The 18,011-nt window shown below is 26.9% G+C and overlaps 1 long non-coding RNA gene across 1 annotated transcript; it reads right to left on the reverse strand.

The window, feature by feature from the left end:
- LOC142330512 (uncharacterized) lies at positions 1-12,299 on the reverse strand. Its single transcript, XR_012757791.1, has 3 exons — positions 12,242-12,299; positions 7,043-7,116; positions 1-49 (listed from the first exon to the last, which is right to left on the reverse strand). It is a non-coding gene; the product is annotated as an uncharacterized LOC142330512 (long non-coding RNA).
- Between the last annotated feature and the right edge of the window lie 5,712 nt (positions 12,300-18,011).

Genomic DNA, 18,011 nt, shown 5'->3' on the forward strand with positions numbered 1-18,011 from the left:
GTAGATTTTCATGAATTGACAGAAGAATTCTGTCAATGTTATTAAGCTTCTGTAAAAAAAACAAAAATAAAAAACAAATAAATAAAGGAACTAATAGTAATATAAGATATATAGTATAAAACATTTCATTCATTCATCCAACAAGCTAACACAATTATGCTTAAAGACAAGTAACATATAAAGGGACCATGTTGTCACATGTCATCTTTAATTAGTTGAATCCTATAGAATCAAAACTCACAATCTCCCAAAACATGATTTTTGGTAAATCACAAAAAACATTTAGGGAGTGATCTGAATATTTATACACAATATGAATGACCAATATTTGTTTCATATAGCCTAAAAAACAATAGAAATACAAAATATTTGAAGTAGTTAAGTTAAACAAAATTTTTTGAGCATCTTAAATTTGGATATTGTGACTTTTGACTCTCAGTCATGGATATTGTGAGTTTTGATTCTCATCTTGCACCATACTGCAAAAATTTTTTTTAAATGAATGCAATAATGAATAATTTAATAATTTAAATCTACTTCATGATTACAGTATAAAGAGATGTGACAACACTTATAAAAAATAAATTGTATTAAAAATTTTAATATTTTGGATTTTATTAAACTATTTTACAAAAAAAACATATTATTTAAATTAAATTTTACAAAGCTGGTTGTAAAGTTTCTAAAAAGTTAATTATCAAAATCAATTTTAATTAAACACAAATTAGAATACAACTTAAGGCAAGTAGAATTGCTATGAGCTGAATTGTCATGAAATTAAATATAAAAAACAAATAAAAATTTAATAATAAATAAACATTTTTATTTCATATTAAAATGAAGAGCAGTTCTTCACAAGGTTCGCAAATATTTTCTTCACCTTCATTATTAATATTATCATATATAATATAAACAATCCTTGAATAAAAAAATAATTCTTCCTTTTGACAACAATCGAAGTGATTATTTAGTAGTTTGTAACATTATCTTCTTTTCTTCATTAATACTATTTCCTTTCAGTCAGTTTAAAAAGGACCAAGTGAAGAGAAGCTTTTTTCAATGAATATCAGAATTGAATTTACTGATGTCAGTTTTATAATGTAGTTCTCCTTTTACTGAAACAGACCGGTTAGTTTTCTTGACATATACTCTGCAAAATCTGAAAATGCCATGATGAAGTATTTTTTATTACATGTTTCATGGCATCTTTAAAGATATGAACTTTACAGTCTCTACCAACTAGTTTCAATAATTTCCAATATATCCAATATATTATCAGGAGAAATAATGGTTTCTTTAGAACATACTTTTTTTTTTATGTAGCTGAACACCCTGTTTGGAGGAATATAATTGTACACAGTAACAAGTCTTTTTTTAATGTTTACTTTTATGTTTAAATTCATTTTATCACCTTCTATGAAGCCAAAGATTTTTTTTTTGTTTTGGAATTGCTAAGCTCAAAAAAGGAATTAATTAATTAGTTATGTCAGTATGTATATTTTTTTTTTTATTTCAGCAGAATTATTCATTTGTAATCTATTAATTTTACATTCTCAGATGTAAACTTTCAATTCTACAAAGAATAAAAATCTTCCAAAAAAACAAGTTTCTTTAAAGAAACTAAAAAAACAGTTATAAAAAAATGTTAAATGTAATTTGTTTGAGTTTTTTATCTCTTAATAAATTACAAGTTCAGTTGCAGTTTTAATATAATTGCTCTTAATTGTCCAGTCTAGTGTTGACCTATCCAAAGACAGTTCTATTAATTTATGTCAATAAAATAATATTTGTCTGATTAGAAGTAAATTAATTATATTTGTAAATGGATATGAATCAGATTTTTGTTATTATTATTATTTTTTTTATCTTTTGTAAATAAGTGACCCTGGTTCTATTCCTGGCAAGGACTTCGCATCTTTTTATTTATAATTTAATTCGTTTTATCTTCTTTGTTAAAATATGTGTAAATGCTGTATTAATAAGTATTAATTTTAAGTTGTAGTAATATCTGTAACCTGTATTATGATACAATATTTTATTTAATGTTTCATTATCTTTAAAATTTTTTTATTTTTTCTTCAGTTCATTAGATGCACAATATTCAAGAAATAATAATTAAAATTAAGCAATTTATATTATTTAAAAGCTAATTCAATGTATTAATAACATAAAGTGAATGTATCGCCAATAATTTTTTTTTCATATACCTTTAATATTGTAGCATATTACTGACATAAAACATTGTAAGCTCTTCTGAGCAAAGTTTAACCATGGTTTCCCTTGGTTCACTAGGGTAAATGGTAAACAGTTAATTTTACTTTCTGTGGGGTAAATAAACTTTTTTATATTTCAAATAATAAAATATTATTAAATACTTATCTAATTATTTATGACTGCAATTTATAATCCTCAACTGTTATTTGTTACTATATTATTTGTGTTGTTTAATAGAAAAATGAACTCAAGTAACTCAACAGATTGATATCTGGCTGTATAATCTTAATAATAAACTGTGATGCTGTTCAATGTTTTATCATGGTTTCCCTTCATCTATCCAGCCAAAATTTGGCACAGTTCCTTTTTTTTATCTGGGGAGTAGTATATTAGAAAAATGAATTTAAGATATGGGGCTGGAAAATATGGCTATATAATCTATATAGTTAATCGTATATTTTGTGATGCTGCTCTCATCAAAGTTTTACCACGGTTTCCCTTGACGAATTCAGGCAAATGCTAGCACAGTTCCTTTTTTTATCCATGAAGTAGTATATCCATTTCTAATATGATGTGTATAATGTATTATTTTATGAAGAGTAGAATAAAAAAATTTATTTATGTATATTTTTATTAAAATGTTATATTTATTTATATATTCTGTTTATTAAAATGTTCAATTTCACTCCATCTATTTTTGAGATCCAACCTTCTCTTAAGCAACAGGTTTATAATTATATGGTATGTTTAACATTACTTTGATTGTAATTAATTTACATTTATGATCAATATTATTAGCTACGATCACATTTATATAGTTTTTATTGGACCTTTTTATTATTAATTCCTGACTTGTGTTATTTATATTAATGTACTTAGTTGAAAGTATAATACTTATAAATTTCAATATACATTTTTAACACATTTATACAAAATGTGTAAAAAGTAAAATGTGTATTCTTTTTTAGGGGTCCTTCCCGTTTTTTAAATTTCCTAGTACTACTGTATATACACACAGTAGTTACATACATACTATATATACGTACAGTAGTTAGTACAGTGTTCTGAATTAAAACACGAGCTTGGCTGTGGGAGGCAGGTGCTTGTTGTAATACACATTATACTTGTACTACTATTTCTGTAACATTGTACTCCTACATTAACTGTGGGTTTTCCACAAGTAATTGTTTTTAGTAATAAATAAAAATATTTGAATAAATGATAATTTCTTTGGTTCAGCTTTTTATTGTATCATTAGTGATTAAGAAATCTTATCTCAAGTTTATTTTAGATTTATTTTATTTATATACTTTGAATAATAATAATCAAAAGCATGTATTTTAACAGTTATCATTATAAAAGCAAATAATAAACATTAATGCAATTCTATCTATCTCTTTAAATATTTTTTGTGTTTACTGGTTTTTGTTTCTTGATAAAAAAACATAAATTAATGTTATTGTGAGGAATACTCTTTTCCAACCTGCTAATACAAACTTAGTATCTACATTCATCTGACAGGAAAGCCCCAACATGTGAACTCCTACTTGTGTAAGTGTTACTGTATTTCACCATATAACTGTAAATTATGTACAATACTCTCCCGTCTTTCGAGCCTGTACTGTAATTTTAATGTAGGATTTCTTTGCATAGTGAAATGTGTTAATCTAAGTGTACAAGGCGGGTGAGCTGCGATACTAACCTTGTGGTACAAAGCCATGCAGAGCGTCTGTGTAGCTTTTTTCTTTCCTTCCCTTCCCTACCAACGTGCACGCTTAAAATGATCTACAAAACTACACCTGTCTATGTGAGCCCATATTGGTATATAAATGGAAACGTGATAAATCTGCCTTAATGAAAAGATGAGTCAACATGAGCCTAAGCATGCACTTCATAAAAAGATCATATTTATAAAGCATGAAAAATCCTCACCCGTCTTTAAGAGCCTAACTTGTTTGTGTTATGTTTCTACCATAATAACAGGATCGGAGGGGAGGTACCTCAGTAAAATCAACTCAAAATTCATTCCAAAGACAAAAGCAGTTCTACATGTGATGTTACAGAAATGAGAATTTATTAACAAAGTTTCTCTAGGAACAAAATTAATCAACTTTTATTTGAATTTTTTTTATTGTAGAGAAAATATTTAATTATTTTATTTTGATAAGTTATATAAGAATTAGAATGGAGTAATTAATCAGCCCTATATGTTCCTTTCTCAAAAAAAATCAGAATTAGTATTAATATATTAATGATTTTTTAAATTTTATTTATTTAAGAAAAAGTAAACAACCACTAAATCCCTATAACATAGACTGGAATAAAATGTTCAGCATTAAAAAAAAAATTAGGGTTCAAATACAGAGATAGAAGACCAATTGCTAACATTTACAGGAACCAAACAGCAACAGTAATAATTGAAGAACATAAGAAAGATGCCATAATAAGAAAGGGAGTCCGACAAGGATGTTCCCTATCCCCGTTACTTTTTAATTTTTACATGGAACTAGCAGTTAATGATGTTAAAGGACAATTTAGATTCGGAGTAACAGTACAAGGTGAAAAGATAAAGATGCTACGATTTGCTGATGATATAGTAATTCTAGCTGAGAGTAAAAAGGATTTAGAAGAAACAATGAACGGCATAGATGAAGTCCTACGCAAGAACTATCGCATGAAAATAAACAAGGGCAGAACAAAAGTAATGAAATGTAGTAGAAATAACAAAGATGGACCACTGAATGTGAAAATAGGAGGAGAAAAGATTATGGAGGTAGAAGAATTTTGTTATTTGGGAAGTAGAATTACTAAAGATGGACGAAGCAGGAGGATATAAAATGCCGAATAGTACAAGCGAAATGAGCCTTCAGTCAGAAATATAATTTGTTTACATCAAAGATTAATTTAAATGTCAGGAAAATATTTTTGAAAGTATATGTTTGGAGTGTCGCTTTATATGGAAGTGAAACTTGGACAATCGCAGTATCTGAGAAGAAAGGATTAGAAGCTTTTGAAATTTGGTGGTATAGGAGATTGTTAAAAATCATATGGGTGGATAAAGTGACAAATGAAGAGGTATTGCGGCAAATAGATGAAGAAAGAAGCATTTGGAAAAATATAGTTAAAAGAAGAGACAGACTTATAGGCCACTTATTAAGGCATCCTGGAATAGTCGCTTTAATACTGGAAGGACATGTAGAAGGAAAAAGTTGTGTAGGCAGGCCACGTTTGGAATATGTAAAACAAATTGTTAGGGATGTAGGATGTAGAGGGTATACCGAAATGAAACTACTAGCACTAGGTAGGGAATCTTGGAGAGGTGCATCAAACCAGTCAAATGACTGAAGACAAAAAAAAATCCCTATATTTTAAAGAGATAGAAGCTTTGAAAAATAGGTCAGATTTGTTTAGGTGTCACAATATTGGTGCACTCCGGTTGAAAATCCAAAATGTAAAACGGGTGATTAATTGTTTCAATCTTGCCAGTGAAATCTAAATAGCCTACTATTCCACTTTAAAAAGCAAATTATGTACCCATTATCAAATCCTTGATAGAAAGCAAAGCTTGACGATGATTTTCAAAGAATTCATCTCATAAGACTAGGTTTTATATACATATATTAACAATCATAATGGGTTATGGGAGATCTGATACGAAAAATGATCTCAAAAAATGTTTTTTTTTCATTTTTAAGAAAATCCTGTGATAAATTTACTAACAAAAGTGTGGAGTGGAATAGTTTTCCTTTGTTTTTGTGCCAAATATACTATTGCATACCAGCATGCCAAGCCCACTAAAATGTAAATGATAATCTATCCTACAAGTATCACAGGAACTGGCTATATAATGAGCATCATTATTCTCAGAGAGAACAACACTGATCAGATTCAGTTATACCTCAGATATGTTGCATGCGACATAACAATAATAAAGATTGAGTTGATGTAAAGCAATAAATACACTTCGAAGAAAATGGTAATTTTATTTGTTATAAAAATTATTGCTAGAAAATTAATTCTCCAGTTGAAGAGCTTCCAGTTAGTTATTATAACTGTCTACAAAAAATAAGGCTAGTTTTCCTAATTTTATCTGAATTTTTGTTCCATACTTTTTACCAAATAGACCAATATCAATGGTATTGCAGGGTTTCTTTTATTGATCTGGTTGTAATTTTATTCTTCTTAATTTTAGTAGAGTTTAGAGAATTTTCATTTACCAAATATTTACTTTATGGATCATTTTATGATTTTGTTTTTGTTTTCAATATTGCTTCACTATTTATAATATTGATATCATTTGGATATTCTAATTATTTTTACTTAAAAATACAAGAAAATTAGCATGAAAACTTGAGATAAATAATATATATTCCTGAATTCTAATTAGGTTGAACTGAAGCATAGTGGTAGATAATTAATGTCAATTTTTTACTTTTTCGTAAATTTTATCAAGATATATTATCTTTATGTTTCTTGTGAACTGTTTTTTTTTTTCATGCGGGCATCAATTTTTAATTTTCTGGCAAATGTACCTAGAACAGCTATATTAAAGGGAAAAATATAGTGAGTATGTCAACAATGGGGTGTTTTTTTGCAAATCTTTGTGTTTTTGAGTAACTAGTTCATCTAGACAAAAAGAATCCATATGAATGTATGTATGTCATACTGGTTTCGACAAACAACTTCGTATAAACAAACCAAATTTTGATTTATTTATAAATTTGCTTAATTACTTTGATTAATAAGGAATTAATGCATCTTGGTATATTCTATTTCACTTTGTTTGTCATAACAGAATAATTAAATAAATAAAATAAAAATTATTTACATTATTAATCATTCAATTGATAATAAATCATTTGCCTTTAAGATAACAACATTTCATTGCTTGAAATAATCCCCCTAAAAAAAAAAAATAAAATAATAGAATGACAATTAAATCTGTAATAAATAAATATAAAAGACAATTAATTATGTTAGTCATAAAAATAACAGTTTAATGCTCAATTAGAAAAAAATCATTAATTTTTAATCATTATATTAAATCATGCCTCCTTTAATTGATGGGCAATATTTTAAAATTTATTTTTTAATTATGGCTACTACATTAGCATTTATTTTATGTCCAACTTATTTTTATTTGTCATCATATAAATTTAATGTTTTGAAATACGGTAAGTGTTATTATATGTGTATATGAATAATTTGTACTTGCTTATTTATAGTTTTTTAAATTAAATGAAAAACTTAATTTTATGTGATAAATTCAAGGATAATTCCTTTCTAATTAGAGAGTGAGAAACTGTTTAGCCTTCATAAATAAGTGAACAAAAATTATACAAAAAAATAAAAATTTATCATGCAGAAATTAATGTCAGTAACAACTCATGCATATTCTAACACTATACATATGCGCGCGCGCGCTCGCTCGCGCGAGCACACACACACACACACACACAAACACACACATTTAATAATAAGTTGACAGATGATAATAAAAAATTAATTTGATAATTAACTAATTTAATATTCATAAGCATTATTTTCCACTTATAATTATCAATTATTCAGTTAAAATTGGTGTTTGTGAAAATATCCAAGTAGTGATCATTACACAAAGCAAAGAGGCAAATCAGGATAATAAAATTATTTTTTTAAATATATTTATGTACTGTTTACTGAATGATAGAACACAGTACTCAATGTATTAGTAAAACTTTGTTTTTTACATAATAGCTCAACGGTATAACAGACTGAATTGCCATGATTTTATTAAATATTAGATTGGGCAAATTAGACATTTATTTAATTAAAACTGAAGAAATTTTCCAAGCATTCCAAACAAAAGCAGAATCAGCTGTTTCAGATCACCATAAAAATTGAATTATGTAAAAGTATATTTAACATAACATGAAAATTTATACTTATTCACTATTTTACACAAAGGCATTGTATTCTGTACATTATATATTCGGATGATTTGAAGTTCAATCACACTGAATTAGATAAAACCAATACATTAAACAGACTAATACTTTATTTTTTACATAATGATTTTATAAATATTTTGCTGTGTGTAGAAATGAATTCTAATAATTTAACTTGAGGGTACCTCCCAAATTTTCATTCTCAGTTACTTATTATATTATATATTTCTTTGTGGCTTATTTAAAAATGTTATGTTTGAGTATATATTGTTTCTCTTATGTAAACTTCAATTTTTAATTTAAAAAATAATAGTTTATTAAAAATTAACAATTTTGTGTTACAAAATTTGTATTACAATACTGTCTTAATATACAACCTGACTAAAAGATTTTCCATTTTTAACATATTAATTTTTATGAATAAATCTAAATGATTCTAGCATCAACAACCATTCTTATGTACTATCTAAGAAAATATTAAGGATTTTTGGTTAATATAAAAAGATGACAAAGAAAGTACACTTATTAAGACTTTTTTTACAACAAAGGCACCATAGAAACAATCATGACTTGACATAATACCAAAAAGTTGCTTTAAAATATTCTTTTTTTATTATAAACAGTGCAATAATGGTTATCAAACAAAAAACATCCTTACTTTAAAGAAAAAAGTTTTGTTGCTGGTGGATAAAATCTTTCAGTTTCTGTTTATGATAAATATCACATATGACTGTAGTTGGAAACTGTTGTTTTAGCCATATAAATAAATCATAATATCAAATACTGTAATAATTAGTTCATAAATTTTGTATCAAGCACTAGGATTTTTATCATTTGCATTTTAACGTATTGTGTTTAAAATATAGAATAAATTTTTAATTTACCACAAAGCGCCTTTTTTTCTTTTTTTCTTTTTTTTTTTTAAGGTGAAAGCTGTTAAAATTTTATCTTAGTTTTAGGTAGTTTCCATTGTAAATCAAATTACATCAGAGATTTTGAATTATGAATTATATAGAACTTCTTTTATTTACTAATACTACTCTATTATAACATTTTTGTTTTTGTTTTTAGTATGCCCTGATGGTGTATGTGGTGGACCACCAGATTGTAGTCCCAATAATATGGAAAAATGCATTAGTTATTGTAAAGAACGTTCTCTTTTATATGCTTGCCGAGAAGGGTTTTGTCAGTGTGGAGGAAATAATTAATGTGAAAATTTTTACTTATGAGAAATGAACTAAGTGATAGGTAAAAATTAATAAGTCTGTCACTTGAATTCAAACTTGGGACCACCTTGTCGAACACTCAGAACTGCTAAACTTAAAATTGTAATTCCTTAAGTGTTACAGTTACAACAATGTCTAGCTCTAGTATAAAAATATCTAAACCAATTTAAATTAAAAATATTTATAATTTTTTATGTATTTGAATATTTCATCGCTTAGTTACTAAAAACTTTTCAACTAATTATTTTTTTAATAAAATTTATATTGCCATGTATTATAATGCTACACTTCTGAATTTGCAAATAACATTCTATTGCTTTTAATTTTTATTTTATTTCTAATGCATCTCTTAAAGACATAAGTGATGGCAATAATGCCAATACTCTTGTACTCTGTTCAAAACTAATTTTTTTATTGATTATATTCAGGAACCTTACACATTTTTTCAATCTATTTTCAATATCAGGAATAACTTTTTTTGGTACAGATGATTTACTGCAATTTTTTTACCCCTGTATCACATCCTCCAGCATATCTAATAATAATAATAATTATTATTATTGTAATCTTAAAGTTTATGTGTTGTTGAATTCTTATAATTGTTCATTAAAAGTAATAATTACAAAATATTTTTAAGAACCTACCAACATATTAATACAAATATTGAGAAATAACAAAATATTCAGAAATTCACAAAAGCCATGTCAACAGACACGGTTAAGTATAATAGACTTAAGGTTGCTAGACCCATTTCTAGCCCCCTCCCTGAATTTTGTTTATAACAGTGAAAATACACATTTATTAAGAATAGAAAATCTATACTTCCATCATTTTGTTGAAAAATGCTTGATGGTTGTGATTAATGTCATACATTAATCACAACCATCAAGTTACATTCCAGCTAATAGTTCCAATACCTTATTTCTGTAGTTTAGATTTACCAGAATTGCATTCTGCTATTAAAACCAAGGTTAAAGAATTTCTTGATTGGAAATCAAAGTAATTTTTTAGATGTGAAATATTAATTCATTTTTTTCTATTAGTTAAGAATAGGCATAGAATTAAGATTGATTCTCAATATGTGTCAATGAACCAGTTGATTCAAATAAGTATATTTTTTGTTCACTAACTTTAAGGAAAATTGCATATTAGTTTTAACAATTTTTTAAATGATCTTAGAAAAGAATGTAAAAGTTTTTTTTTTTATTTGTACTTGTTTTTATACATTTACAATTGTATTTATACTCAAACTGGATAATCTGAAAACTAATGAAACATTTAATTAATTTGTCCTATTTGACCTAGTCGTTTTAAAGTTTAAGCAAAAGGTAAGAAATGTCTTGTCCTGAGTTATTTCTCTAACTCTCCTCCAATCACCCTTCTCCTCAACTGTTCACCTGATTTTTCCATTCCACCTGATGCATAATCTTCCTTTGGATCTTGTACCTCCACACCTGGTTGCCTATATCTTTCATGTATGTCTATCCTCAGACAATCAAACAAAACAGAAAAATCAGGACAGTTATTTATGTTAATTGTAGTAAGGAGGATTTCAGTATATAAAAATACCTGGGTAGTTTGGTTTTCTACTATTATTTCTTGTTTCTTTTCACAGTTCATTGAAACAACATCCCTGTAGCCTACATACCCCTACAAAAAAAAAACTATAGCCTACAGTTAACTCATCATTTAAGGTCTAATATAATAAAGTTGGAATGAGTTTTGACTTACAGATAGCCATTTTTATTTTTGTACTAAATCTGGACTTAATGAAATCATGTTGTAGAACATAATTTCATTGCTGGCAGAGGAAAAGTTAATTCTGACATTTATGTCTACATTAAATTTACAATTTAATGGTCTAACTACATCTACAAATTTTATACCAAATGTCACTGTCAGCAATATAGTTAAAGGATGTGATCTAGGGCATAACATGCCTTGAGTGGATTTAATTAAGATTTACTCTTAAAATTTTAATTTATATTTTAATTGTATTCATGTATTGTATTAATTTGTTAATTCAAATTATTTACATCTTATGCTAAACTACTATTTCTTGTTATTTTATGTTATTTCATAATATAAATAATTTTCTTTTGATACTTCTACCACTCCTTGTGTAACCTTATTAGCCAGCAGAAGATAGTAACTAGAAAGTAAGAGGACAGCACAGTAAAATGTATTGAAAGCTTTGATAAGTTACACTGGAAAAGAATCTGTAAATGCAGTAAACAAAATACACAAAAAATGCAATGGTAAAAAAGTTGAAATGGGATAAAAGAAATTAGTAAAACTAAACAGCCTATGACAAAAATGAATTTTCTTTAGTTGTATACATCAAATATTTAAAGTATTTTTCTTCATGAATATAATGAGTTGTGATAATTCTTCATTGCATTGACGGAAGAGTAAGTCAAAATCAAAAAGTTGATAAAAATAGTTTGTTGATTGTGTGCATCTTCCCACAGGGTAAATGACTACATAAACATTCTTAATGAATGAATTGAAGGACATTAGAGAATAAATTGTTTTTTGAAACCCTGACTAAGATTTAAATCAGAATGAATTTTCTAATGAAAACAATATCAGATTGGTTTAAAATCACCTCCAATGCAGAATAGAATTATTACAAATCTGGTATATTTCATTATAACCACAGCCACTAAGCAGATATTTTACTATTATTAGGTTTGAAATCTTCTGTTTAATATTGTCTTAAAACTTAATCCGTTCAGACTGTCTTTATTTTAAATGATTAAAGCATATTAAAATTAGATCGCACTAAAAATTTGTAAAGAAGTTTTCAAAAATTAAAATAAATAAAATATTTTTCATGAAATTTTAAATATAATGTAAGTAAACTTTACTCACTCACTGATAAAAAATGTCATTAATACATTAACAATGCGCAAAATACTGCAGATGAAATGCTAAACATCTTCTTTGTATGTTTTCTCAGAGACTGAGCCTAATTTTGATGGGTAATATGTATATAATATTTTTATTTTTTTTTGTAATCATATTTTAAACAAAATAAAAAATATATAAAAAAATAATTGCTGTGTAAAAATTTAACATAAAACTGCCACATATTTTCAGTTTGTCTGAATATGATATCAATTGACATGAAGAATACGTCTAGTTTATTTGACTATAGAACACCATGAAAATATTTATTTTTGGAACAAATAAATTTTATTCCACTGTAAACATTTTTATTTATTCAAGGAGTAAACAATTTCAATTTACAACTCTTACAATGTAAAAGGTATTTCATTAACATTTTAATTGTTTAACTAGGAACTTGATTCCACATGAATATAGAAACATATTCTCATTGCAGTGATTATCTTTCTTCTTTGATATGCACAATTTATCAAACATCAAAAAACAAAAATAGATGTAAATACAATTAATAAAAAAAAAAAAAAAAAACAACAATTTTGTTGAAGCAATGGTTAATACTCATCCAATGCAATAAATCAGTAAATGCTGCCTAATAAAAATCGGTGAACAATTCACAAATTGAATCTTATGAATCAAATACCCTACGTTTTGGAGTTTTTTGTTAGCACTACTAATACATTGTTTATTGGAAAAAAATAAAAACGTAATTTATTTTAAGAATTTTAATGAATCATGCTCAAAATAAAATTTCTGTAATATCAGTTAAAAATTTAATTACTAAAAATAAATAATTAAAAACTAAAGTAACTGATTAGACAAATATACTGAAATTAAATAGAAAAATTACAAGAACCATATAATACAGTATTCAGTCAATAGTATGTAAGATATCATAAGAAAGGGCACTTATTTTCAGGAATAAAATCCGATTTCAATATATCTCTTAAACAACTGGATTATGGATACATTAAATAAAAATATTACAAAAAATTGCTATCTTGGAATGAAGTGTACACACTGGTACCCCAATACTTTTTACCTTCATTCATGAAGGGATGAACCAAAAAAAAATTGGTATCAATAATAAAGACCTAGCAAATCATTCTTCAATTAGAATAATCGGAAATAGTTACTGACATCATTAGTATACTGGGTTGAAGACATGATGTTAATTGACTTCACCAGAAATAAAAATCATAAAAAATTATAAAAATATATTAATTATGGTTTGCATATAATGTGGTAAGTTTGAAATATATTTACTCGCTTGATATTAATCAACAATTCGATGTAAACTCACAAATAATACATCAATCATCATTGAACCACTGATCATGATGATCATCATTGATAATTTTTTTTAATATCAAAAAATTTTAAAAGAATAAGTTAAAAACAAAGAAATTAAATGAATATTATACTTAATATTATAAGCAGGTTCTTGTATAGATTATAGAGGACTTGGGGGGATGGTACGCCTCTAGTTCGTTTTTAAGGGCAACGGGAGTCCAAGTGCTCTCCAACCATTGAATCTGAACCAATATTTGCTTCAGTTCCACCTGGCAGCTGATGAGCTGTGTGTCTGCTGGGAGGCCCAGTCGAACTCATGATGTTTGACTGCCCAGCTCTTGGGGGGGCCAGAACTCAGGCCACCCTGTAACTTAGAGGTCAAGGTGAAAATTGGCCACTTATAAGCGGCGAGTCAATGTGGTATAAGCCGCGTTGTTGGACTGTGCAAGTTCCTTGATGCCGTTGCTTTGTTCAACCGGCATCAGTAATTTAAGGGATATAAGACTCCTACCACTAGCCGTAGGAAGCTACCCTCAAGAAAGTTTTTTTACTGAAAGAAAGGTTTTTTTACTTATTTGACCGATGGCTGGCCATCGGTCAAATATAGTTCCAAGCGCTATAATATCGTGGACAAGTACTTACTGGTATTCAGCAACCCAGGCGTGGCAGCAAATTGCTGCTCATGACAGAATAAATTTTAATTTATTGACAGGTCATATATTTTAGTATGTAGACAAGGTGCGTCTACCCATTTTAATAATATATGAAAAGTGAGCAATGGGACACGCAAGCGAGTGGTGTAAGGCACCACGTTTATTCTGCTCACGCAGTTAGGTAAGCTCTAGGAGCTAATTAGGATATTGGTCGCTAAACCATTTTGAGGAACAGCAGCCGTTTGTGGTACGGACATTTGGTCTTATGCTTTAGGATGATCGAATGGGGTGGTGGTGGGAGAGATGCCAGTCAAACCAACTGAAGTACCAGTATGAAATTAATATTGTTTTAATTGTAAGTCACTGTCACAGATAGAAATAATTTTAGATTCCCAGCAAATATATTCTTAGCCATTATATATCCATAAGAACTGGAAATACTCTTACACTATTTTATTTTTGGAGTTATTAAAAAATTTCTGTAAAAAAAAAGTATTTTCTACTTCTGCTTAATTTTTGGCAATATCATGTTGTCCGTTAGGTATTTTCATAATTTTTCTTTTCATTGTTACAATTACACCTTTACCACCAATTATCTTACTTCTTTTAGAGTTTACTTCTAGATTACCGTCTTATTTTCCTAAAATGTACAATGGTTATTATTGAAGCAAAATATATAGACATATTTTTTTAGGTAAGTCTTTCCACAAAGACTTTCTGTTCCATTTTCTTTGTCAAAATGTTTGCCAGTTTTCAAATTCTCATTTGTTAATTTTGTTGTATAAGAAGCTAAAACATCTTCAGATGTTAAATTTATTACCTGCTTGTTGAAGATATGTTTTCTTGTTCATGGTAAGAATAATATTTTCAGGATTCCTTAAACTGGCAAAAATGAACAAAGGGTAAAATAAATTTTTAATTATAGAATCATCACAGTTTATGCCGATATTATTATAAAATGATGTAAAATGAAGCAGTTTTAAATGAATTACGATTTTTTTACTGTATTTGTTTCTATTGCATTTTAAAAATATTATAAAACATCTTAACTGTTTTACATTTTGAAGGTTTTAATTTTATTTGTATTAGCAGTCATAAATTTAGCTAAGTAATGGAGAAATACTTACGAATTATGTTTAATTCTCACCTTTTAATTATTATTATTTTTAAATTTAACATAAAGAATAATAATAAATCCTTAATTGTAATTTTTTTTATACTGAAATAGTGAAGATCAATCAATTTTATTTTACTGAGTAAAAAATAAATTATCTTTTTAATAAATTGAAATGTACAAAATAATTAGGCATATAACTAAAAGAGATAATAATAAAAAAGAAATAATAATAAACATGACAAATACAATGAGAAATATATATTAATATATTATGTGATTTACATTTTGGTCGATGGCAGAGTACAGCTTCTTATGTCATACTGATTTTGTGTGTTAAAAGGTAAATTCACTGCTCTCAAATGGGTGAGGGGTTGGCCTTGCAATTTATTGCTTTGTATGTCGGTAGTTCTGCTGAAATAGTGGCTGTAAAAAGAGTAGAAGAAGAAACATGAAGTGGTAGTTTTTTTTCAATTGTAGATGAAATATCCGTTTTCTTTTCACCCCATTCAACACTTTTTGTACATTATACACTTTCCTTCCCTTTTTTCTTTCTCTTGTCCTTTCTCTCTGTCTTTCTCTGTTTTATAAATATTTATGCTACGCTACCATAGATTTTAAAAGTGTTCTATGTACCAATATAAAAATCATTCAATTTATCAATTTATTTTATTTTGTTCTTTGTCTCTAATTATTCTCTTTCTCTCTCTCTCTCCCCCTTAAATCAAATTTTTGTCCTATTTTATGAACATTCATAGCTCTATTATTTTACTATAAGTCTTAATAAATAAAAATTTATTTTGTGAGCATACAACATTTGCTCATGATTTTGTGTTTCAGAGTATTTCTCCTTTCTCATTTTATAAATAACCTTTTTTAAAGATAAAACTGACTTCAAGAAAAAATGCGTTGAAATAAAATAATAAAATTTTTGACGGTTTAGAAATTGCATTAAATTAAAATCAACTACCAGTAACTTATTAGAACTAATTTGGCACCAATTTCAAAAATTCAGAATTTAAAGTTTTTCTCATAAACTTTATTGTAGTTTTTTCTTGAATTTGAATTTTTTAATTTCATTTTCATTTAAAATTTGGATAGGCTGAGAAAATTACAGCATTTTAAAAGAAATATTCCTTTGTAAAAAATCACAAAGGCAAGAAATTTGTTTTCAAAAAATGAAAAAAAAAGAATGCAGAGAAACAGTATAAAAAAACTAGCTAGATCTGAGCAAGAGATGACACTGTACGGAGTGCGAAATATGTAATATTTTTTGTCCTGTGCTTTCTGTGTATTTTCTTGATTTTTGTGTGAAATTATTTTGATTATTACAACAGCAATAGAGTACACTACATTACATTAGAAGAAGATTTTATTTCAAGTTATGCATTATTTCTTTTATTTTTATTAAGTTATGCATATTTCAAGTCATGCATTGCAAAATAAAATAACGACATAATTTTACTTCACATTTTCTCTTTTATTTTAGTTGCACTAGATTTTATTTAGATTGTATGTGCCATTTTCTCTATTCAGAATCATTCATAAGCAGCTCATAACTGAAAGCACTTTTTGATGAAGTTTTTTTTAAATAGACAATTTATGTATTTTCAATAATATATCAAAATTAAAAATGTTTTAACTTTTTTTTTGAAGTCTTCGGTCAGTTTACTGGTTTCAGCTACTCTTATTATCTTCAATAATTTATGTTATGTCGTAATTCATTAATTTCTGTGAAATTACTACATCCTATAATCTCACAAATGTATTTCATAAATTCCAATTTTTGTGTTCCTCTGTAGATTTTACCATAAGGAAAAATCTACAATAATAATAATAATAACAGAGAGTGATATATATATATTCATCACTCTCTATTACCAAATCAACTAAACCTGGGTGTTTAATATATTGCCTAACAACCTAAATCAACTATAATATTCTGCCGTAAAATGTCTCTCCTCTCCTAATCATCTAAAACCTTTACATTTTGAATTTTAACAACTTGTCTAATACCAATAAATCCTTGTAACATCGCATTTCAAAGGTCTACTCTTCTTTCTGTTTTTCTTAACATTCACCTTTCATTACTATAAAATACTATATTCTACATAAATACATTCAACATTTTTTTCCTAATTCTTAGATTTATGTTTGGCATTTTTGTAATATATAATAACAGATTTCTTTTGGGCAAGAAACCTCTTCTTGCTTATGCTGGTCTACATTACTTCATCCATATTTTATAATTTTACTAGATAACAAGATTGTTCAACTTTTTGTACATTGTGTTTCCTATCTTATTAAGGTTTAATTTTTCATTATTCACCTTTTTATCACATTTTATTACCTTTTTTCTTCTATTTATTTTTAAACTAAATTTCTTTCCTAGAATAAATACGTCCGTTTTAGTATATCTTCTAATTAATTTTTGGTTTCTGCAAAAAGAAAAATGTTGGCAGCAAATTTTAAAACCTTTTTTTCTTCTTGTTTACTTTCTTCATTCTCAATTTTCTCTTCAACTTCTGTATTGCTTCTTCTATATAAAAGTTTGAAAAGCAGTGGGGATATAATCTAATCCTTGTTTTATTCCTTTCTGAATCAGAGCTCCCCAGTTCTTCATCTTTTAATCTTGATGAATTGCTACGTGATTCTTATTCAAATTATAACTAGCTCT

The sequence above is a fragment of the Lycorma delicatula genome, chromosome 9, assembly GCF_047948215.1.
Source record: "Lycorma delicatula isolate Av1 chromosome 9, ASM4794821v1, whole genome shotgun sequence".
Taxonomy (NCBI): Eukaryota; Metazoa; Arthropoda; class Insecta; order Hemiptera; family Fulgoridae; genus Lycorma; species Lycorma delicatula.